We start from the raw sequence: 25,836 nt of genomic DNA on the forward strand, positions 1-25,836 counted from the left end.
GCAAGAATGAGCCATCAGACAGAAGTAATTTTTTGGAGCTTAAAGTCCAAAAACACACACACAGCAAACACACTCCCTCACATTCACCCCAAAATCCACAGACATTAACACAGCAAATCCACACCCCCAGATTTCAAAATTAAAAAGCAACTCAAGTATAAATCTGAAAATGTCCTACCTTTTGAAGAGAATCAACTTTTTCCTTACTTGTGCAGAGGAGATTCATCTAGCTCTTCTGAGGGAACTCCTTGCCTTCTCCTCCAGGCTCCCATGAAGAGGTCCGTGCAACACATTTTTCACTTTCTGTCTTCAAGCTTGAGCATGCACATCCGACGGGACCAATAGCTTAAAGCCCGAGACATTGGTCGCTCAGCCAACACATTCAGCTGGCCAGTTCTGCACACAATAATGATGTTCTGCTTTCATTTCTCCTCAGAATGAGGGCACACAACACTTCGCTGTTCTTCTTTTTCTTTTATTGTGCAAGAATGCGCCATCAGACAGAAGTAATTTATTGGAGCTTAAAGTTCAAAAACACACACACAGCAAACACACTCCCTCACATTCACCCCAAAATCCACAGACATTATCACAGCAAATCCACACCCCCAGATTTGAAAATTAAAAAGCAACTCAAGTATAAATCTGAAAATGTCCTACCTTTTGAAGAGAATCAACTTCTTCCTTGCTTGTGCAGAGGAGATTCATCTAGCTCTTCTGAGGGAACTCCTCGCCTTCTCCTCCAGGCTCCGATGAAGAGGTCCATGCAACACATTTTTCACTTTCTGTCTTCAAGCTTGAGCATGCACATCCGACGGGACCAATAGTTTACAGCTTAAAGCCCGAGACATTGGTCGCTCAGCCAACACATTCAGCTGGCCAGTTCTGCACACAATAATGATGTTCTGCTTTCATTTCTCCTCAGAATGAGGGCACACAACACTTCGCTGTTCTTCTTTTTCTTTTATTGTGCAAGAATGAGCCATCAGACAGAAGTAATTTTTTGGAGCTTAAAGTCCAAAAACACACACACAGCAAACACACTCCCTCACATTCACCCCAAAATCCACAGACATTAACACAGCAAATCCACACCCCCAGATTTCAAAATTAAAAAGCAACTCAAGTATAAATCTGAAAATGTCCTACCTTTAGAAGAGAATCAACTTCTTCCTTGCTTGTGCAGAGGAGATTCATCTAGCTCTTCTGAGGGAACTCCTCGCCTTCTCCTCCAGGCTCCGATGAAGAGGTCCATGCAACACATTTCTCACTTTCTGTCTTCAAGCTTGAGCATGCACATCAGACGGGACCCATAGTTTACAGCTTAAAGCTCGAGACATTGGTCGCTCAGCCAACACATTCAGCTGGCCAGGTCTGCACACAATAATGATGTTCTGCTTTCATTTCTCCTCAGAATGAGGGCACACAACACTTCGCTGTTCTTCTTTTTCTTTTATGGTGCAAGAATGCGCCATCAGACAGAAGTAATTTTTTGGAGCTTAAAGTCCAAAAACACACACACAGCAAACACACTCCCTCACATTCACCCCAAAATCCACAGACATTAACACAGCAAATCCACACCCCCAGATTTCAAAATTAAAAAGCAACTCAAGTATAAATCTGAAAATGTCCTACCTTTTGAAGAGAATCAACTTCTTACTTGCTTGTGCAGAGGAGATTCATCTAGCTCTTCTGAGGGAACTCCTTGCCTTCTCCTCCAGGCTCCCATGAAGAGGTCCGTGCAACACATTTTTCACTTTCTGTCTTCAAGCTTGAGCATGCACATCCGACGGGACCAATAGTTTACAGCTTAAAGCCCGAGACATTGGTCGCTCAGCCAACACATTCAGCTGGCCAGTTCTGCACACAATAATGATGTTCTGCTTTCATTTCTCCTCAGAATGAGGGCACACAACACTTCGCTGTTCTTCTTTTTCTTTTATTGTGCAAGAATGAGCCATCAGACAGAAGTAATTTTTTGGAGCTTAAAGTCCAAAAACACACACACAGCAAACACACTCCCTCACATTCACCCCAAAATCCACAGACATTAACACAGCAAATCCACACCCCCAGATTTCAAAATTAAAAAGCAACTCAAGTATAAATCTGAAAATGTCCTACCTTTAGAAGAGAATCAACTTCTTCCTTGCTTGTGCAGAGGAGATTCATCTAGCTCTTCTGAGGGAACTCCTCGCCTTCTCCTCCAGGCTCCGATGAAGAGGTCCATGCAACACATTTCTCACTTTCTGTCTTCAAGCTTGAGCATGCACATCAGACGGGACCCATAGTTTACAGCTTAAAGCTCGAGACATTGGTCGCTCAGCCAACACATTCCGCTGGCCAGTTCTGCACACAATAATGATGTGCTGCTTTCATTTCTACTCAGAATGAGGGCACACAACACTTCGCTGTTCTTCTTTTTCTTTTATTGTGCAAGAATGCGCCATCAGACAGAAGTAATTTATTGGAGCTTAAAGTCCAAAAACACACACACAGCAAACACACTCCCTCACATTCACCCCCAAATCCACAGACATTAATACAGCAAATCCACACCCCCAGATTTGAAAATTAAAAAGCAACTCAAGTATAAATCTGAAAATGTCCTACCTTTTGAAGAGAATCAACTTCTTCCTTGCTTGTGCAGAGGAAATTCCTCTAGCTCTTCTGAGGGAACTCCTCGCCTTCTCCTCCAGGCTCCAATGAAGAGGTCCATGCAACACATTTCTCACTTTCTGTCTTCAAGGTTGAGCATGCACATCAGACGGGACCCATAGTTTACAGCTTAAAGCTCGAGACATTGATCGCTCAGCCAACACATTCAGCTGGCCAGTTCTGCACACAATAATGATGTGCTGCTTTCATTTCTCCTCAGAATGAGGGCACACAACACTTCGCTGTTCTTCTTTTTCTTTTATGGTGCAAGAATGCGCCATCAGACAGAAGTAATTTTTTGGAGCTTAAAGTCCAAAAACACACACACAGCAAACACACTCCCTCACATTCACCCCAAAATCCACAGACATTAACACAGCAAATCCACACCCCCAGATTTCAAAATTAAAAAGCAACTCAAGTATAAATCTGAAAATGTCCTACCTTTTGAAGAGAATCAACTTCTTACTTGCTTGTGCAGAGGAGATTCATCTAGCTCTTCTGAGGGAACTCCTTGCCTTCTCCTCCAGGCTCCCATGAAGAGGTCCGTGCAACACATTTTTCACTTTCTGTCTTCAAGCTTGAGCATGCACATCCGACGGGACCAATAGTTTACAGCTTAAAGCCCGAGACATTGGTCGCTCAGCCAACACATTCAGCTGGCCAGTTCTGCACACAATAATGATGTTCTGCTTTCATTTCTCCTCAGAATGAGGGCACACAACACTTCGCTGTTCTTCTTTTTCTTTTATTGTGCAAGAATGAGCCATCAGACAGAAGTAATTTTTTGGAGCTTAAAGTCCAAAAACACACACACAGCAAACACACTCCCTCACATTCACCCCAAAATCCACAGACATTAACACAGCAAATCCACACCCCCAGATTTCAAAATTAAAAAGCAACTCAAGTATAAATCTGAAAATGTCCTACCTTTAGAAGAGAATCAACTTCTTCCTTGCTTGTGCAGAGGAGATTCATCTAGCTCTTCTGAGGGAACTCCTCGCCTTCTCCTCCAGGCTCCGATGAAGAGGTCCGTGCAATACATTTCTTACATTCTGTCTTCGAGCTTGAGCATGCACATCAGACGGGACCCATAGTTTACAGCTTAAAGCCCGAGACATTGGTCGCTCAGCCAACACATTCAGCTGGCCAGTTCTGCACACAATAATGATGTTCTGCTTTCATTTCTCCTCAGAATGAGGGCACACAACACTTCGCTGTTCTTCTTTTTCTTTTATTGTGCAAGAATGCGCCATCAGACAGAAGTAATTTATTGGAGCTTAAAGTTCAAAAACACACACACAGCAAACACACTCCCTCACATTCACCCCAAAATCCACAGACATTATCACAGCAAATCCACACCCCCAGATTTGAAAATTAAAAAGCAACTCAAGTATAAATCTGAAAATGTCCTACCTTTTGAAGAGAATCAACTTCTTCCTTGCTTGTGCAGAGGAGATTCATCTAGCTCTTCTGAGGGAACTCCTCGCCTTCTCCTCCAGGCTCCGATGAAGAGGTCCATGCAACACATTTCTCACTTTCTGTCTTCAAGGTTGAGCATGCACATCAGACGGGACCCATAGTTTACAGCTTAAAGCTCGAGACATTGATCGCTCAGCCAACACATTCAGCTGGCCAGTTCTGCACACAATAATGATGTGCTGCTTTCATTTCTCCTCAGAATGAGGGCACACAACACTTCGCTGTTCTTCTTTTTCTTTTATGGTGCAAGAATGCGCCATCAGACAGAAGTAATTTTTTGGAGCTTAAAGTCCAAAAACACACACACAGCAAACACACTCCCTCACATTCACCCCAAAATCCACAGACATTAACACAGCAAATCCACACCCCCAGATTTCAAAATTAAAAAGCAACTCAAGTATAAATCTGAAAATGTCCTACCTTTTGAAGAGAATCAACTTCTTACTTGCTTGTGCAGAGGAGATTCATCTAGCTCTTCTGAGGGAACTCCTTGCCTTCTCCTCCAGGCTCCCATGAAGAGGTCCGTGCAACACATTTTTCACTTTCTGTCTTCAAGCTTGAGCATGCACATCCGACGGGACCAATAGTTTACAGCTTAAAGCCCGAGACATTGGTCGCTCAGCCAACACATTCAGCTGGCCAGTTCTGCACACAATAATGATGTTCTGCTTTCATTTCTCCTCAGAATGAGGGCACACAACACTTCGCTGTTCTTCTTTTTCTTTTATTGTGCAAGAATGAGCCATCAGACAGAAGTAATTTTTTGGAGCTTAAAGTCCAAAAACACACACACAGCAAACACACTCCCTCACATTCACCCCAAAATCCACAGACATTAACACAGCAAATCCACACCCCCAGATTTCAAAATTAAAAAGCAACTCAAGTATAAATCTGAAAATGTCCTACCTTTAGAAGAGAATCAACTTCTTCCTTGCTTGTGCAGAGGAGATTCATCTAGCTCTTCTGAGGGAACTCCTCGCCTTCTCCTCCAGGCTCCGATGAAGAGGTCCATGCAACACATTTCTCACTTTCTGTCTTCAAGCTTGAGCATGCACATCAGACGGGACCCATAGTTTACAGCTTAAAGCTCGAGACATTGATCGCTCAGCCAACACATTCAGCTGGCCAGTTCTGCACACAATAATGATGTGCTGCTTTCATTTCTCCTCAGAATGAGGGCACACAACACTTCGCTGTTCTTCTTTTTCTTTTATGGTGCAAGAATGCGCCATCAGACAGAAGTAATTTTTTGGAGCTTAAAGTCCAAAAACACACACACAGCAAACACACTCCCTCACATTCACCCCAAAATCCACAGACATTAACACAGCAAATCCACACCCCCAGATTTCAAAATTAAAAAGCAACTCAAGTATAAATCTGAAAATGTCCTACCTTTTGAAGAGAATCAACTTCTTACTTGCTTGTGCAGAGGAGATTCATCTAGCTCTTCTGAGGGAACTCCTTGCCTTCTCCTCCAGGCTCCCATGAAGAGGTCCGTGCAACACATTTTTCACTTTCTGTCTTCAAGCTTGAGCATGCACATCCGACGGGACCAATAGTTTACAGCTTAAAGCCCGAGACATTGGTCGCTCAGCCAACACATTCAGCTGGCCAGTTCTGCACACAATAATGATGTTCTGCTTTCATTTCTCCTCAGAATGAGGGCACACAACACTTCGCTGTTCTTCTTTTTCTTTTATTGTGCAAGAATGAGCCATCAGACAGAAGTAATTTTTTGGAGCTTAAAGTCCAAAAACACACACACAGCAAACACACTCCCTCACATTCACCCCAAAATCCACAGACATTAACACAGCAAATCCACACCCCCAGATTTCAAAATTAAAAAGCAACTCAAGTATAAATCTGAAAATGTCCTACCTTTAGAAGAGAATCAACTTCTTCCTTGCTTGTGCAGAGGAGATTCATCTAGCTCTTCTGAGGGAACTCCTCGCCTTCTCCTCCAGGCTCCGATGAAGAGGTCCATGCAACACATTTCTCACTTTCTGTCTTCAAGCTTGAGCATGCACATCAGACGGGACCCATAGTTTACAGCTTAAAGCTCGAGACATTGGTCGCTCAGCCAACACATTCCGCTGGCCAGTTCTGCACACAATAATGATGTGCTGCTTTCATTTCTACTCAGAATGAGGGCACACAACACTTCGCTGTCCTTCTTTTTCTTTTATTGTGCAAGAATGCGCCATCAGACAGAAGTAATTTATTGGAGCTTAAAGTCCAAAAACACACACACAGCAAACACACTCCCTCACATTCACCCCCAAATCCACAGACATTAATACAGCAAATCCACACCCCCAGATTTGAAAATTAAAAAGCAACTCAAGTATAAATCTGAAAATGTCCTACCTTTTGAAGAGAATCAACTTCTTCCTTGCTTGTGCAGAGGAAATTCCTCTAGCTCTTCTGAGGGAACTCCTCGCCTTCTCCTCCAGGCTCCAATGAAGAGGTCCATGCAACACATTTCTCACTTTCTGTCTTCAAGGTTGAGCATGCACATCAGACGGGACCCATAGTTTACAGCTTAAAGCTCGAGACATTGATCGCTCAGCCAACACATTCAGCTGGCCAGTTCTGCACACAATAATGATGTGCTGCTTTCATTTCTCCTCAGAATGAGGGCACACAACACTTCGCTGTTCTTCTTTTTCTTTTATGGTGCAAGAATGCGCCATCAGACAGAAGTAATTTTTTGGAGCTTAAAGTCCAAAAACACACACACAGCAAACACACTCCCTCACATTCACCCCAAAATCCACAGACATTAACACAGCAAATCCACACCCCCAGATTTCAAAATTAAAAAGCAACTCAAGTATAAATCTGAAAATGTCCTACCTTTTGAAGAGAATCAACTTCTTACTTGCTTGTGCAGAGGAGATTCATCTAGCTCTTCTGAGGGAACTCCTTGCCTTCTCCTCCAGGCTCCCATGAAGAGGTCCGTGCAACACATTTTTCACTTTCTGTCTTCAAGCTTGAGCATGCACATCCGACGGGACCAATAGTTTACAGCTTAAAGCCCGAGACATTGGTCGCTCAGCCAACACATTCAGCTGGCCAGTTCTGCACACAATAATGATGTTCTGCTTTCATTTCTCCTCAGAATGAGGGCACACAACACTTCGCTGTTCTTCTTTTTCTTTTATTGTGCAAGAATGAGCCATCAGACAGAAGTAATTTTTTGGAGCTTAAAGTCCAAAAACACACACACAGCAAACACACTCCCTCACATTCACCCCAAAATCCACAGACATTAACACAGCAAATCCACACCCCCAGATTTCAAAATTAAAAAGCAACTCAAGTATAAATCTGAAAATGTCCTACCTTTAGAAGAGAATCAACTTCTTCCTTGCTTGTGCAGAGGAGATTCATCTAGCTCTTCTGAGGGAACTCCTCGCCTTCTCCTCCAGGCTCCGATGAAGAGGTCCATGCAACACATTTCTCACTTTCTGTCTTCAAGCTTGAGCATGCACATCAGACGGGACCCATAGTTTACAGCTTAAAGCTCGAGACATTGGTCGCTCAGCCAACACATTCCGCTGGCCAGTTCTGCACACAATAATGATGTGCTGCTTTCATTTCTACTCAGAATGAGGGCACACAACACTTCGCTGTCCTTCTTTTTCTTTTATTGTGCAAGAATGCGCCATCAGACAGAAGTAATTTATTGGAGCTTAAAGTCCAAAAACACACACACAGCAAACACACTCCCTCACATTCACCCCCAAATCCACAGACATTAATACAGCAAATCCACACCCCCAGATTTGAAAATTAAAAAGCAACTCAAGTATAAATCTGAAAATGTCCTACCTTTTGAAGAGAATCAACTTCTTCCTTGCTTGTGCAGAGGAAATTCCTCTAGCTCTTCTGAGGGAACTCCTCGCCTTCTCCTCCAGGCTCCAATGAAGAGGTCCATGCAACACATTTCTCACTTTCTGTCTTCAAGGTTGAGCATGCACATCAGACGGGACCCATAGTTTACAGCTTAAAGCTCGAGACATTGATCGCTCAGCCAACACATTCAGCTGGCCAGTTCTGCACACAATAATGATGTGCTGCTTTCATTTCTCCTCAGAATGAGGGCACACAACACTTCGCTGTTCTTCTTTTTCTTTTATGGTGCAAGAATGCGCCATCAGACAGAAGTAATTTTTTGGAGCTTAAAGTCCAAAAACACACACACAGCAAACACACTCCCTCACATTCACCCCAAAATCCACAGACATTAACACAGCAAATCCACACCCCCAGATTTCAAAATTAAAAAGCAACTCAAGTATAAATCTGAAAATGTCCTACCTTTTGAAGAGAATCAACTTCTTACTTGCTTGTGCAGAGGAGATTCATCTAGCTCTTCTGAGGGAACTCCTTGCCTTCTCCTCCAGGCTCCCATGAAGAGGTCCGTGCAACACATTTTTCACTTTCTGTCTTCAAGCTTGAGCATGCACATCCGACGGGACCAATAGTTTACAGCTTAAAGCCCGAGACATTGGTCGCTCAGCCAACACATTCAGCTGGCCAGTTCTGCACACAATAATGATGTTCTGCTTTCATTTCTCCTCAGAATGAGGGCACACAACACTTCGCTGTTCTTCTTTTTCTTTTATTGTGCAAGAATGAGCCATCAGACAGAAGTAATTTTTTGGAGCTTAAAGTCCAAAAACACACACACAGCAAACACACTCCCTCACATTCACCCCAAAATCCACAGACATTAACACAGCAAATCCACACCCCCAGATTTCAAAATTAAAAAGCAACTCAAGTATAAATCTGAAAATGTCCTACCTTTAGAAGAGAATCAACTTCTTCCTTGCTTGTGCAGAGGAGATTCATCTAGCTCTTCTGAGGGAACTCCTCGCCTTCTCCTCCAGGCTCCGATGAAGAGGTCCGTGCAATACATTTCTTACATTCTGTCTTCGAGCTTGAGCATGCACATCAGACGGGACCCATAGTTTACAGCTTAAAGCCCGAGACATTGGTCGCTCAGCCAACACATTCAGCTGGCCAGTTCTGCACACAATAATGATGTTCTGCTTTCATTTCTCCTCAGAATGAGGGCACACAACACTTCGCTGTTCTTCTTTTTCTTTTATTGTGCAAGAATGCGCCATCAGACAGAAGTAATTTATTGGAGCTTAAAGTTCAAAAACACACACACAGCAAACACACTCCCTCACATTCACCCCAAAATCCACAGACATTATCACAGCAAATCCACACCCCCAGATTTGAAAATTAAAAAGCAACTCAAGTATAAATCTGAAAATGTCCTACCTTTTGAAGAGAATCAACTTCTTCCTTGCTTGTGCAGAGGAGATTCATCTAGCTCTTCTGAGGGAACTCCTCGCCTTCTCCTCCAGGCTCCGATGAAGAAGTCCATGCAACACATTTCTCACTTTCTGTCTTCAAGGTTGAGCATGCACATCAGACGGGACCCATAGTTTACAGCTTAAAGCTCGAGACATTGATCGCTCAGCCAACACATTCAGCTGGCCAGTTCTGCACACAATAATGATGTGCTGCTTTCATTTCTCCTCAGAATGAGGGCACACAACACTTCGCTGTTCTTCTTTTTCTTTTATGGTGCAAGAATGCGCCATCAGACAGAAGTAATTTTTTGGAGCTTAAAGTCCAAAAACACACACACAGCAAACACACTCCCTCACATTCACCCCAAAATCCACAGACATTAACACAGCAAATCCACACCCCCAGATTTCAAAATTAAAAAGCAACTCAAGTATAAATCTGAAAATGTCCTACCTTTTGAAGAGAATCAACTTCTTACTTGCTTGTGCAGAGGAGATTCATCTAGCTCTTCTGAGGGAACTCCTTGCCTTCTCCTCCAGGCTCCCATGAAGAGGTCCGTGCAACACATTTTTCACTTTCTGTCTTCAAGCTTGAGCATGCACATCCGACGGGACCAATAGTTTACAGCTTAAAGCCCGAGACATTGGTCGCTCAGCCAACACATTCAGCTGGCCAGTTCTGCACACAATAATGATGTTCTGCTTTCATTTCTCCTCAGAATGAGGGCACACAACACTTCGCTGTTCTTCTTTTTCTTTTATTGTGCAAGAATGAGCCATCAGACAGAAGTAATTTTTTGGAGCTTAAAGTCCAAAAACACACACACAGCAAACACACTCCCTCACATTCACCCCAAAATCCACAGACATTAACACAGCAAATCCACACCCCCAGATTTCAAAATTAAAAAGCAACTCAAGTATAAATCTGAAAATGTCCTACCTTTAGAAGAGAATCAACTTCTTCCTTGCTTGTGCAGAGGAGATTCATCTAGCTCTTCTGAGGGAACTCCTCGCCTTCTCCTCCAGGCTCCGATGAAGAGGTCCATGCAACACATTTCTCACTTTCTGTCTTCAAGCTTGAGCATGCACATCAGACGGGACCCATAGTTTACAGCTTAAAGCTCGAGACATTGGTCGCTCAGCCAACACATTCCGCTGGCCAGTTCTGCACACAATAATGATGTGCTGCTTTCATTTCTACTCAGAATGAGGGCACACAACACTTCGCTGTTCTTCTTTTTCTTTTATTGTGCAAGAATGCGCCATCAGACAGAAGTAATTTATTGGAGCTTAAAGTCCAAAAACACACACACAGCAAACACACTCCCTCACATTCACCCCCAAATCCACAGACATTAATACAGCAAATCCACACCCCCAGATTTGAAAATTAAAAAGCAACTCAAGTATAAATCTGAAAATGTCCTACCTTTTGAAGAGAATCAACTTCTTCCTTGCTTGTGCAGAGGAAATTCCTCTAGCTCTTCTGAGGGAACTCCTCGCCTTCTCCTCCAGGCTCCAATGAAGAGGTCCATGCAACACATTTCTCACTTTCTGTCTTCAAGCTTGAGCATGCACATCAGACGGGACGCATAGTTTACAGCTTAAAGCCCGAGACATTGGTCGCTCAGCCAACACATTCAGCTGGCCAGTTCTGCACACAATAATGATGTGCTGCTTTCATTTCTCCTCAGAATGAGGGCACACAACACTTCGCTGTTCTTCTTTTTCTTTTATGGTGCAAGAATGCGCCATCAGACAGAAGTAATTTTTTGGAGCTTAAAGTCCAAAAACACACACACAGCAAACACACTCCCTCACATTCACCCCAAAATCCACAGACATTAACACAGCAAATCCACACCCCCAGATTTCAAAATAAAAAAGAAACTCAGGTATAAATCTGAAAATGTCCTACCTTTTGAAGAGAATCAACTTCTTCCTTGCTTGTGCAGAGGAGATTCCTCTAGCTCTTCTGAGGGAACTCCTCGCCTTCTCCTCCAGGCTCCGATGAAGAGGTCCATGCAACACATTTCTCACTTTCTGTCTTCAAGCTTGAGCATGCACATCAGACGGGACCCATAGTTTACAGCTTAAAGCCGGAGACATTGGTCGCTCAGCCAACACATTCAGCTGGCCAGTTCTGCACACAATAATGATGTGCTGCTTTCATTTCTCCTCAGAATGAGGGCACACAACACTTCGCTGTTCTTCTTTTTCTTTTATGGTGCAAGAATGCGCCATCAGACAGAAGTAATTTTTTGGAGCTTAAAGTCCAAAAACACACACACAGCAAACACACTCCCTCACATTCACCCCAAAATCCACAGACATTAACACAGCAAATCCACACCCCCAGATTTCAAAATTAAAAAGCAACTCAAGTATAAATCTGAAAATGTCCTACCTTTTGAAGAGAATCAACTTCTTACTTGCTTGTGCAGAGGAGATTCATCTAGCTCTTCTGAGGGAACTCCTTGCCTTCTCCTCCAGGCTCCCATGAAGAGGTCCGTGCAACACATTTTTCACTTTCTGTCTTCAAGCTTGAGCATGCACATCCGACGGGACCAATAGTTTACAGCTTAAAGCCCGAGACATTGGTCGCTCAGCCAACACATTCAGCTGGCCAGTTCTGCACACAATAATGATGTTCTGCTTTCATTTCTCCTCAGAATGAGGGCACAAAACACTTCGCTGTTCTTCTTTTTCTTTTATTGTGCAAGAATGAGCCATCAGACAGAAGTAATTTTTTGGAGCTTAAAGTCCAAAAACACACACACAGCAAACACACTCCCTCACATTCACCCCAAAATCCACAGACATTAACACAGCAAATCCACACCCCCAGATTTCAAAATTAAAAAGCAACTCAAGTATAAATCTGAAAATGTCCTACCTTTAGAAGAGAATCAACTTCTTCCTTGCTTGTGCAGAGGAGATTCCTCTAGCTCTTCTGAGGGAACTCCTCGCCTTCTCCTCCAGGCTCCGATGAAGAGGTCCATGCAACACATTTCTCACTTTCTGTCTTCAAGCTTGAGCATGCACATCAGACGGGACGCATAGTTTACAGCTTAAAGCCCGAGACATTGGTCGCTCAGCCAACACATTCAGCTGGCCAGTTCTGCACACAATAATGATGTGCTGCTTTCATTTCTCCTCAGAATGAGGGCACACAACACTTCGCTGTTCTTCTTTTTCTTTTATGGTGCAAGAATGCGCCATCAGACAGAAGTAATTTTTTGGAGCTTAAAGTCCAAAAACACACACACAGCAAACACACTCCCTCACATTCACCCCAAAATCCACAGACATTAACACAGCAAATCCACAACCCCAGATTTCAAAATTAAAAAGCAACTCAAGTATAAATCTGAAAATGTCCTACCTTTTGAAGAGAATCAACTTCTTCCTTGCTTGTGCAGAGGAGATTCATCTAGCTCTTCTGAGGGAACTCCTTGCCTTCTCCTCCAGGCTCCCATGAAGAGGTCCGTGCAACACATTTCTCACTTTCTGTCTTCAAGCTTGAGCATGCACATCAGATGGTACCCATAGTTTACAGGTTAAAGCCAGAGACATTGGTCGTTCAGCCAACATATTCCGCTGGCCAGTTCTGCACATAATAATGATGTGCTGCTTTCATTTCTCCTCAGAATGAGGGCACACAACACTTCGCTGTTCTTCTTTTTCTTTTATTGTGCAAGAATGCGCCATCAGACAGAAGTAATTTTTTGGAGCTTAAAGTCCAAAAACACACACACAGCAAACACACTCCCTCACATTCACGCCAAAATCCACAGACATTAACACAGCAAATCCACACCCCCAGTCAAAATTAAAAAGCAACTCAAGTATAAATCTGAAAATGTCCTACCTTTAGAAGAGAATCAACTTCTTCCTTGCTTGTGCAGAGGAGATTCATCTAGCTCTTCTGAGGGAACTCCTCGCCTTCTCCTCCAGGCTCTGATGAAGAGGTCCATGCAACACATTTCTCACTTTCTGTCTTCAAGCTTGAGCATGCACATCAGACGGGACCCATAGTTTACAGCTTAAAGCTCGAGACATTGGTCGCTCAGCCAACACATTCCGCTGGCCAGTTCTGCACACAATAATGATGTGCTGCTTTCATTTCTCCTCAGAATGAGGGCACACAACACTTCGCTGTTCTTCTTTTTCTTTTATTGTGCAAGAATGCGCCATCAGACAGAAGTAATTTATTGGAGCTTAAAGTCCAAAAACACACACACAGCAAACACACTCCCTCACATTCACCCCCAAATCCACAGACATTAACACAGCAAATCCACACCCCCAGATTTGAAAATTAAAAAGCAACTCAAGTATAAATCTGAAAATGTCCTACCTTTTGAAGAGAATCAACTTCTTCCTTACTTGTGCAGAGGAGATTCATCTAGCTCTTCTGAGGGAACTCCTTGCCTTCTCCTCTAGGCTCCCATGAAGAGGTCCGTGCAATACATTTCTCACTTTCTGTCTTCAAGCTTGAGCATGCACATCAGACGGGACCCATAGTTTACAGCTTAAAGCCCGAGACATTGGTCCCTCAGCCAACACATTCATCTGGCCAGTTCTGCACACAATAATTATGTGCTGCTTTCATTTCTCCTCAGAATGAGGGCACACAACACTTCGCTGTTCTTCTTTTTCTTTTATTGTGCAAGAATGCGCCATCAGACAGAAGTAATTTATAGGAGCTTAAAGTCCAAAAACACACACACAGCAAACACACTCCCTCACATCCACCCCAAAATCCACAGAAATTAACACAGCAAATCCACACCCCCAGATTTCAAAATTAAAAAGCAACTCAAGTATAAATCTGAAAATGTCCTACCTTTTGAAGAGAATCAACTTTTTCCTTACTTGTGCAGAGGAGATTCATCTAGCTCTTCTGAGGGAACTCCTTGCCTTCTCCTCCAGGCTCCCATGAAGAGGTCCGTGCAATACATTTCTTACTTTCTGTCTTCGAGCTTGAGCATGCACATCAGACGGGACCCATAGTTTACAGCTTAAAGCCCGAGACATTGGTCGCTCAGCCAACACATTCAGCTGGCCAGTTCTGCACACAATAATGATGTTCTGCTTTCATTTCTCCTCAGAATGAGGGCACACAACACTTCGCTGTTCTTCTTTTTCTTTTATTGTGCAAGAATGCGCCATCAGACAGAAGTAATTTATTGGAGCTTAAAGTCCAAAAACACACACACAGCAAACACACTCCCTCACATTCACCCCAAAATCCACAGACATTATCACAGCAAATCCACACCCCCAGATTTGAAAATTAAAAAGCAACTCAAGTATAAATCTGAAAATGTCCTACCTTTTGAAGAGAATCAACTTCTTCCTTGCTTGTGCAGAGGAGATTCATCTAGCTCTTCTGAGGGAACTCCTCGCCTTCTCCTCCAGGCTCCGATGAAGAGGTCCATGCAACACATTTCTCACTTTCTGTCTTCAAGGTTGAGCATGCACATCAGACGGGACCCATAGTTTACAGCTTAAAGCTCGAGACATTGATCGCTCAGCCAACACATTCCGCTGGCCAGTTCTGCACACAATAATGATGTGCTGCTTTCATTTCTCCTCAGAATGAGGGCACACAACACTTCGCTGTTCTTCTTTTTCTTTTATGGTGCAAGAATGCGCCATCAGACAGAAGTAATTTTTTGGAGCTTAAAGTCCAAAAACACACACACAGCAAACACACTCCCTCACATTCACCCCAAAATCCACAGACATTAACACAGCAAATCCACACCCCCAGATTTCAAAATTAAAAAGCAACTCAAGCATAAATCTGAAAATGTCCTACCTTTTGAAGAGAATCAACTTCTTACTTGCTTGTGCAGAGGAGATTCATCTAGCTCTTCTGAGGGAACTCCTTGCCTTCTCCTCCAGGCTCCCATGAAGAGGTCCGTGCAACACATTTTTCACTTTCTGTCTTCAAGCTTGAGCATGCACATCCGACGGGACCAATAGTTTACAGCTTAAAGCCCGAGACATTGGTCGCTCAGCCAACACATTCAGCTGGCCAGTTCTGCACACAATAATGATGTTCTGCTTTCATTTCTCCTCAGAATGAGGGCACACAACACTTCGCTGTTCTTCTTTTTCTTTTATTGTGCAAGAATGAGCCATCAGACAGAAGTAATTTTTTGGAGCTTAAAGTCCAAAAACACACACACAGCAAACACACTCCCTCACATTCACCCCAAAATCCACAGACATTAACACAGCAAATCCACACCCCCAGATTTCAAAATTAAAAAGCAACTCAAGTATAAATCTGAAAATGTCCTACCTTTAGAAGAGAATCAACTTCTTCCTTGCTTGTGCAGAGGAGATTCATCTAGCTCTTCTGAGGGAACTCCTCGCCTTCTCCTCCAGGCTCCGATGAAGAGGTCCATGCAACACATTTCTCACTTTCTGTCTTCAAGCTTGAGCATGCACATCAGACGGGACCCATAGTTTACAGCTTAAAGCTCGAGACATTGGTCGCTCAGCCAACACATTCTGCTGGCCAGTTCTGCACACAATAATGATGTGCTGCTTTCATTTCTACTCAGAATGAGGGCACACAACACTTCGCTGTTCTTCTTTTTCTTTTATTGTGCAAGAATGCGCCATCAGACAGAAGTAATTTATTGGAGCTTAAAGTCCAAAAACACACACACAGCAAACACACTCCCTCACATTCACCCCCAAATCCACAGACATTAATACAGCAAATCCACACCCCCAGATTTGAAAATTAAAAAGCAACTCAAGTATAAATCTGAAAATGTCCTACCTTTTGAAGAGAATCAACTTCTTCCTTGCTTGTGCAGAGGAAATTCCTCTAGCTCTTCTGAGGGAACTCCTCGCCTTCTCCTCCAGGCTCCGATGAAGAGGTCCATGCAACACATTTCTCACTTTCTGTCTTCAAGCTTGAGCATGCACATCAGACGGGACGCATAGTTTACAGCTTAAAGCCCGAGACATTGGTCGCTCAGCCAACACATTCAGCTGGCCAGTTCTGCACACAATAATGATGTGCTGCTTTCATTTCTCCTCAGAATGAGGGCACACAACACTTCGCTGTTCTTCTTTTTCTTTTATGGTGCAAGAATGCGCCATCAGACAGAAGTAATTTTTTGGAGCTTAAAGTCCAAAAACACACACACAGCAAACACACTCCCTCACATTCACCCCAAAATCCACAGACATTAACACAGCAAATCCACACCCCCAGATTTGAAAATTAAAAAGCAACTCAAGTATAAATCTGAAAATGTCCTACCTTTTGAAGAGAATCAACTTCTTCCTTGCTTGTGCAGAGGAGATTCATCTAGCTCTTCTGAGGGAACTCCTCGCCTTCTCCTCCAGGCTCCGATGAAGAGGTCCATGCAACACATTTCTCACTTTCTGTCTTCAAGCTTGAGCATGCACATCAGACGGGACCCATAGTTTACAGCTTAAAGCCCGAGACATTGGTCGCTCAGCCAACACATTCAGCTGGCCAGTTCTGCACACAATAATGATGTGCTGCTTTCATTTCTCCTCAGAATGAGGGCACACAACACTTCGCTGTTCTTCTTTTTCTTTTATGGTGCAAGAATGCGCCATCAGACAGAAGTAATTTTTTGGAGCTTAAAGTTCAAAAACACACACACAGCAAACACACTCCCTCACATTCACCCCAAAATCCACAGACATTAACACAGCAAATCCACACCCCCAGATTTCAAAATTAAAAAGCAACTCAAGTATAAATCTGAAAATGTCCTACCTTTTGAAGAGAATCAACTTCTTCCTTGCTTGTGCAGAGGAGATTCATCTAGCTCTTCTGAGGGAACTCCTTGCCTTCTCCTCCAGGCTCCCATGAAGAGGTCCGTGCAACACATTTCTCACTTTCTGTCTTCAAGCTTGAGCATGCACATCAGACGGGACCCATAGTTTACAGCTTAAAGCCCGAGACATTGGTCGCTCAGCTAACACATTCAGCTGGCCAGTTCTGCACACAATAATGATGTGCTGCTTTCATTTCTCCTCAGAATGAGGGCACACAACACTTCGCTGTTCTTCTTTTTCTTTTATGGTGCAAGAATGCGCCATCAGACAGAAGTAATTTTTTGGAGCTTAAAGTCCAAAAACACACACACAGCAAACACACTCCCTCACATTCACCCCAAAATCCACAGACATTAACACAGCAAATCCACACCCCCAGATTTCAAAATTAAAAAGCAACTCAAGTATAAATCTGAAAATGTCCTACCTTTTGAAGAGAATCAACTTCTTCCTTGCTTGTGCAGAGGAGATTCCTCTAGCTCTTCTGAGGGAACTCCTCGCCTTCTCCTCCAGGCTCCGATGAAGAGGTCCATGCAACACATTTCTCACTTTCTGTCTTCAAGCTTGAGCATGCACATCAGACGGGACCCATAGTTTACAGCTTAAAGCCCGAGACATTGGTCGCTCAGCCAACACATTCAGCTGGCCAGTTCTGCACACAATAATGATGTGCTGCTTTCATTTCTCCTCAGAATGAGGGCACACAACACTTCGCTGTTCTTCTTTTTCTTTTATGGTGCAAGAATGCGCCATCAGACAGAAGTAATTTTTTGGAGCTTAAAGTCCAAAAACACACACACAGCAAACACACTCCCTCACATTCACCCCAAAATCCACAGACATTAACACAGCAAATCCACACCCCCAGATTTCAAAATTAAAAAGAAACTCAGGTATAAATCTGAAAATGTCCTACCTTTTGAAGAGAATCAACTTCTTCCTTGCTTGTGCAGAGGAGATTCCTCTAGCTCTTCTGAGGGAACTCCTCGCCTTCTCCTCCAGGCTCCGATGAAGAGGTCCATGCAACACATTTCTCACTTTCTGTCTTCAAGCTTGAGCATGCACATCAGACGGGACCCATAGTTTACAGCTTAAAGCCGGAGACATTGGTCGCTCAGCCCACACATTCAGCTGGCCAGTTCTGCACACAATAATGATGTGCTGCTTTCATTTCTCCTCAGAATGAGGGCACACAACACTTCGCTGTTCTTCTTTTTCTTTTATGGTGCAAGAATGCGCCATCAGACAGAAGTAATTTTTTGGAGCTTAAAGTCCAAAAACACACACACAGCAAACACACTCCCTCACATTCACCCCAAAATCCACAGACATTAACACAGCAAATCCACACCCCCAGATTTCAAAATTAAAAAGCAACTCAAGTATAAATCTGAAAATGTCCTACCTTTTGAAGAGAATCAACTTCTTACTTGCTTGTGCAGAGGAGATTCATCTAGCTCTTCTGAGGGAACTCCTTGCCTTCTCCTCCAGGCTCCCATGAAGAGGTCCGTGCAACACATTTTTCACTTTCTGTCTTCAAGCTTGAGCATGCACATCCGACGGGACCAATAGTTTACAGCTTAAAGCCCGAGACATTGGTCGCTCAGCCAACACATTCAGCTGGCCAGTTCTGCACACAATAATGATGTTCTGCTTTCATTTCTCCTCAGAATGAGGGCACAAAACACTTCGCTGTTCTTCTTTTTCTTTTATTGTGCAAGAATGAGCCATCAGACAGAAGTAATTTTTTGGAGCTTAAAGTCCAAAAACACACACACAGCAAACACACTCCCTCACATTCACCCCAAAATCCACAGACATTAACACAGCAAATCCACACCCCCAGATTTCAAAATTAAAAAGCAACTCAAGTATAAATCTGAAAATGTCCTACCTTTTGAAGAGAATCAACTTCTTCCTTGCTTGTGCAGAGGAGATTCCTCTAGCTCTTCTGAGGGAACTCCTCGCCTTCTCCTCCAGGCTCCGATGAAGAGGTCCATGCAACACATTTCTCACTTTCTGTCTTCAAGCTTGAGCATGCACATCAGACGGGACGCATAGTTTACAGCTTAAAGCCCGAGACATTGGTCGCTCAGCCAACACATTCAGCTGGCCAGTTCTGCACACAATAATGATGTGCTGCTTTCATTTCTCCTCAGAATGAGGGCACACAACACTTCGCTGTTCTTCTTTTTCTTTTATGGTGCAAGAATGCGCCATCAGACAGAAGTAATTTTTTGGAGCTTAAAGTCCAAAAACACACACACAGCAAACACACTCCCTCACATTCACCCCAAAATCCACAGACATTAACACAGCAAATCCACAACCCCAGATTTCAAAATTAAAAAGCAACTCAAGTATAAATCTGAAAATGTCCTACCTTTTGAAGAGAATCAACTTCTTCCTTGCTTGTGCAGAGGAGATTCATCTAGCTCTTCTGAGGGAACTCCTTGCCTTCTCCTCCAGGCTCCCATGAAGAGGTCCGTGCAACACATTTCTCACTTTCTGTCTTCAAGCTTGAGCATGCACATCAGATGGTACCCATAGTTTACAGCTTAAAGCCAGAGACATTGGTCGTTCAGCCAACATATTCCGCTGGCCAGTTCTGCACATAATAATGATGTGCTGCTTTCATTTCTCCTCAGAATGAGGGCACACAACACTTCGCTGTTCTTCTTTTTCTTTTATTGTGCAAGAATGCGCCATCAGACAGAAGTAATTTTTTGGAGCTTAAAGTCCAAAAACACACACACAGCAAACACACTCCCTCACATTCACGCCAAAATCCACAGACATTAACACAGCAAATCCACACCCCCAGTCAAAATTAAAAAGCAACTCAAGTATAAATCTGAAAATGTCCTACCTTTAGAAGAGAATCAACTTCTTCCTTGCTTGTGCAGAGGAGATTCATCTAGCTCTTCTGAGGGAACTCCTCGCCTTCTCCTCCAGGCTCTGATGAAGAGGTCCATGCAACACATTTCTCACTTTCTGTCTTCAAGCTTGAGCATGCACATCAGACGGGACCCATAGTTTACAGCTTAAAGCTCGAGACATTGGTCGCTCAGCCAACACATTCCGCTGGCCAGTTCTGCACACAATAATGATGTGCTGCTTTCATTTCTCCTCAGAATGAGGGCACACAACACTTCGCTGTTCTTCTTTTTCTTTTATTGTGCAAGAATGCGCCATCAGACAGAAGTAATTTATTGGAGCTTAAAGTCCAAAAACACACACACAGCAAACACACTCCCTCACATTCACCCCCAAATCCACAGACATTAACACAGCAAATCCACACCCCCAGATTTGAAAATTAAAAAGCAACTCAAGTATAAATCTGAAAATGTCCTACCTTTTGAAGAGAATCAACTTCTTCCTTACTTGTGCAGAGGAGATTCATCTAGCTCTTCTGAGGGAACTCCTTGCCTTCTCCTCTAGGCTCCCATGAAGAGGTCCGTGCAATACATTTCTCACTTTCTGTCTTCAAGCTTGAGCATGCACATCAGACGGGACCCATAGTTTACAGCTTAAAGCCCGAGACATTGGTCCCTCAGCCAACACATTCATCTGGCCAGTTCTGCACACAATAATTATGTGCTGCTTTCATTTCTCCTCAGAATGAGGGCACACAACACTTCGCTGTTCTTCTTTTTCTTTTATTGTGCAAGAATGCGCCATCAGACAGAAGTAATTTATAGGAGCTTAAAGTCCAAAAACACACACACAGCAAACACACTCCCTCACATCCACCCCAAAATCCACAGAAATTAACACAGCAAATCCACACCCCCAGATTTAAAAAATTAAAAAGCAACTCAAGTATAAATCTGAAAATGTCCTACCTTTTGAAGAGAATCAACTTTTTCCTTACTTGTGCAGAGGAGATTCATCTAGCTCTTCTGAGGGAACTCCTTGCCTTCTCCTCCAGGCTCCCATGAAGAGGTCCGTGCAATACATTTCTTACTTTCTGTCTTCGAGCTTGAGCATGCACATCAGACGGGACCCATAGTTTACAGCTTAAAGCCCGAGACATTGGTCGCTCAGCCAACACATTCAGCTGGCCAGTTCTGCACACAATAATGATGTTCTGCTTTCATGTCTCCTCAGAATGAGGGCACACAACACTTCGCTGTTCTTTTTCTTTTATTGTGCAAGAATGCGTCATCAGACAGAAGTAATTTTTTGGAGCTTAAAGTCCAAAAACACACACACAGCAAACACACTCCCTCACATTCACGCCAAAATCCACAGACATTAACACAGCAAATCCACACCCCCAGTCAAAATTAAAAAGCAACTCAAGTATAAATCTGAAAATGTCCTACCTTTAGAAGAGAATCAACTTCTTCCTTGCTTGTGCAGAGGAGATTCATCTAGCTCTTCTGAGGGAACTCCTCGCCTTCTCCTCCAGGCTCTGATGAAGAGGTCCATGCAACACATTTCTCACTTTCTGTCTTCAAGCTTGAGCATGCACATCAGACGGGACCCATAGTTTACAGCTTAAAGCTCGAGACATTGGTCGCTCAGCCAACACATTCCGCTGGCCAGTTCTGCACACAATAATGATGTGCTGCTTTCATTTCTCCTCAGAATGAGGGCACACAACACTTCGCTGTTCTTCTTTTTCTTTTATTGTGCAAGAATGCGCCATCAGACAGAAGTAATTTATTGGAGCTTAAAGTCCAAAAACACACACACAGCAAACACACTCCCTCACATTCACCCCCAAATCCACAGACATTAACACAGCAAATCCACACCCCCAGATTTGAAAATTAAAAAGCAACTCAAGTATAAATCTGAAAATGTCCTACCTTTTGAAGAGAATCAACTTCTTCCTTACTTGTGCAGAGGAGATTCATCTAGCTCTTCTGAGGGAACTCCTTGCCTTCTCCTCTAGGCTCCCATGAAGAGGTCCGTGCAATACATTTCTCACTTTCTGTCTTCAAGCTTGAGCATGCACATCAGACGGGACCCATAGTTTACAGCTTAAAGCCCGAGACATTGGTCCCTCAGCCAACACATTCATCTGGCCAGTTCTGCACACAATAATTATGTGCTGCTTTCATTTCTCCTCAGAATGAGGGCACACAACACTTCGCTGTTCTTCTTTTTCTTTTATTGTGCAAGAATGCGCCATCAGACAGAAGTAATTTATTGGAGCTTAAAGTCCAAAAACACACACACAGCAAACACACTCCCTCACATTCACGCCAAAATCCACAGACATTAACACAGCAAATCCACACCCCCAGTCAAAATTAAAAAGCAACTCAAGTATAAATCTGAAAATGTCCTACCTTTAGAAGAGAATCAACTTCTTCCTTGCTTGTGCAGAGGAGATTCATCTAGCTCTTCTGAGGGAACTCCTCGCCTTCTCCTCCAGGCTCTGATGAAGAGGTCCATGCAACACATTTCTCACTTTCTGTCTTCAAGCTTGAGCATGCACATCAGACGGGACCCATAGTTTACAGCTTAAAGCTCGAGACATTGGTCGCTCAGCCAACACATTCCGCTGGCCAGTTCTGCACACAATAATGATGTGCTGCTTTCATTTCTCCTCAGAATGAGGGCACACAACACTTCGCTGTTCTTCTTTTTCTTTTATTGTGCAAGAATGCGCCATCAGACAGAAGTAATTTATTGGAGCTTAAAGTCCAAAAACACACACACAGCAAACACACTCCCTCACATTCACCCCCAAATCCACAGACATTAACACAGCAAATCCACACCCCCAGATTTGAAAATTAAAAAGCAACTCAAGTATAAATCTGAAAATGTCCTACCTTTTGAAGAGAATCAACTTCTTCCTTACTTGTGCAGAGGAGATTCATCTAGCTCTTCTGAGGGAACTCCTTGCCTTCTCCTCTAGGCTCCCATGAAGAGGTCCGTGCAATACATTTCTCACTTTCTGTCTTCAAGCTTGAGCATGCACATCAGACGGGACCCATAGTTTACAGCTTAAAGCCCGAGACATTGGTCCCTCAGCCAACACATTCATCTGGCCAGTTCTGCACACAATAATTATGTGCTGCTTTCATTTCTCCTCAGAATGAGGGCACACAACACTTCGCTGTTCTTCTTTTTCTTTTATTGTGCAAGAATGCGCCATCAGACAGAAGTAATTTATTGGAGCTTAAAGTCCAAAAACACACACACAGCAAACACACTCCCTCACATTCACCCCAAAATCCACAGAAATTAACACAGCAAATCCACACCCCCAGATTTCAAAATTAAAAAGCAACTCAAGTATAAATCTGAAAATGTCCTACCTTTTGAAGAGAATCAACTTTTTCCTTACTTGTGCAGAGGAGATTCATCTAGCTCTTCTGAGGGAACTCCTTGCCTTCTCCTCCAGGCTCCCATGAAGAGGTCCGTGCAATACATTTCTTACTTTCTGTCTTCGAGCTTGAGCATGCACATCAGACGGGACCCATAGTTTACAGCTTAAAGCCCGAGACATTGGTCGCTCAGCCAACACATTCAGCTGGCCAGTTCTGCACACAATAATGATGTTCTGCTTTCATGTCTCCTCAGAATGAGGGCACACAACACTTCGCTGTTCTTCTTTTTCTTTTATTGTGCAAGAATGCGCCATCAGACAGAAGTAATTTATTGGAGCTTAAAGTCCAAAAACACACACACAGCAAACACACTCCCTCACATTCACCCCAAAATCCACAGACATTATCACAGCAAATCCACACCCCCAGATTTGAAAATTAAAAAGCAACTCAAGTATAAATCTGAAAATGTCCTACCTTTTGAAGAGAATCAACTTCTTCCTTGCTTGTGCAGAGGAGATTCATCTAGCTCTTCTGAGGGAACTCCTCGCCTTCTCCTCCAGGCTCCGATGAAGAGGTCCATGCAACACATTTCTCACTTTCTGTCTTCAAGGTTGAGCATGCACATCAGACGGGACCCATAGTTTACAGCTTAAAGCTCGAGACATTGATCGCTCAGCCAACACATTCCGCTGGCCAGTTCTGCACACAATAATGATGTGCTGCTTTCATTTCTCCTCAGAATGAGGGCACACAACACTTCGCTGTTCTTCTTTTTCTTTTATGGTGCAAGAATGCGCCATCAGACAGAAGTAATTTTTTGGAGCTTAAAGTCCAAAAACACACACACAGCAAACACACTCCCTCACATTCACCCCAAAATCCACAGACATTAACACAGCAAATCCACACCCCCAGATTTCAAAATTAAAAAGCAACTCAAGTATAAATCTGAAAATGTCCTACCTTTTGAAGAGAATCAACTTCTTACTTGCTTGTGCAGAGGAGATTCATCTAGCTCTTCTGAGGGAACTCCTTGCCTTCTCCTCCAGGCTCCCATGAAGAGGTCCGTGCAACACATTTTTCACTTTCTGTCTTCAAGCTTGAGCATGCACATCCGACGGGACCAATAGTTTACAGCTTAAAGCCCGAGACATTGGTCGCTCAGCCAACACATTCAGCTGGCCAGTTCTGCACACAATAATGATGTTCTGCTTTCATTTCTCCTCAGAATGAGGGCACACAACACTTCGCTGTTCTTCTTTTTCTTTTATTGTGCAAGAATGAGCCATCAGACAGAAGTAATTTTTTGGAGCTTAAAGTCCAAAAACACACACACAGCAAACACACTCCCTCACATTCACCCCAAAATCCACAGACATTAACACAGCAAATCCACACCCCCAGATTTCAAAATTAAAAAGCAACTCAAGTATAAATCTGAAAATGTCCTACCTTTAGAAGAGAATCAACTTCTTCCTTGCTTGTGCAGAGAAGATTCATCTAGCTCTTCTGAGGGAACTCCTCGCCTTCTCCTCCAGGCTCCGATGAAGAGGTCCATGCAACACATTTCTCACTTTCTGTCTTCAAGCTTGAGCATGCACATCAGACGGGACCCATAGTTTACAGCTTAAAGCTCGAGACATTGGTCGCTCAGCCAACACATTCCGCTGGCCAGTTCTGCACACAATAATGATGTGCTGCTTTCATTTCTCCTCAGAATGAGGGCACACAACACTTCGCTGTTCTTCTTTTTCTTTTATTGTGCAAGAATGCGCCATCAGACAGAAGTAATTTATTGGAGCTTAAAGTCCAAAAACACACACACAGCAAACACACTCCCTCACATTCACCCCCAAATCCACAGACATTAACACAGCAAATCCACACCCCCAGATTTGAAAATTAAAAAGCAACTCAAGTATAAATCTGAAAATGTCCTACCTTTTGAAGAGAATCAACTTCTTCCTTGCTTGTGCAGAGGAGATTCATCTAGCTCTTCTGAGGGAACTCCTCGCCTTCTCCTCCAGGCTCCGATGAAGAGGTCCATGCAACACATTTCTCACTTTCTGTCTTCAAGCTTGAGCATGCACATCAGACGGGACCCATAGTTTACAGCTTAAAGCCCGAGACATTGGTCGCTCAGCCAACACATTCAGCTGGCCAGTTCTGCACACAATAATGATGTGCTGCTT

This window comes from Pelophylax lessonae (genome assembly GCF_965119305.1).
Source record: "Pelophylax lessonae genome assembly, chromosome: 12".
Classification (NCBI taxonomy): domain Eukaryota; kingdom Metazoa; phylum Chordata; class Amphibia; order Anura; family Ranidae; genus Pelophylax; species Pelophylax lessonae.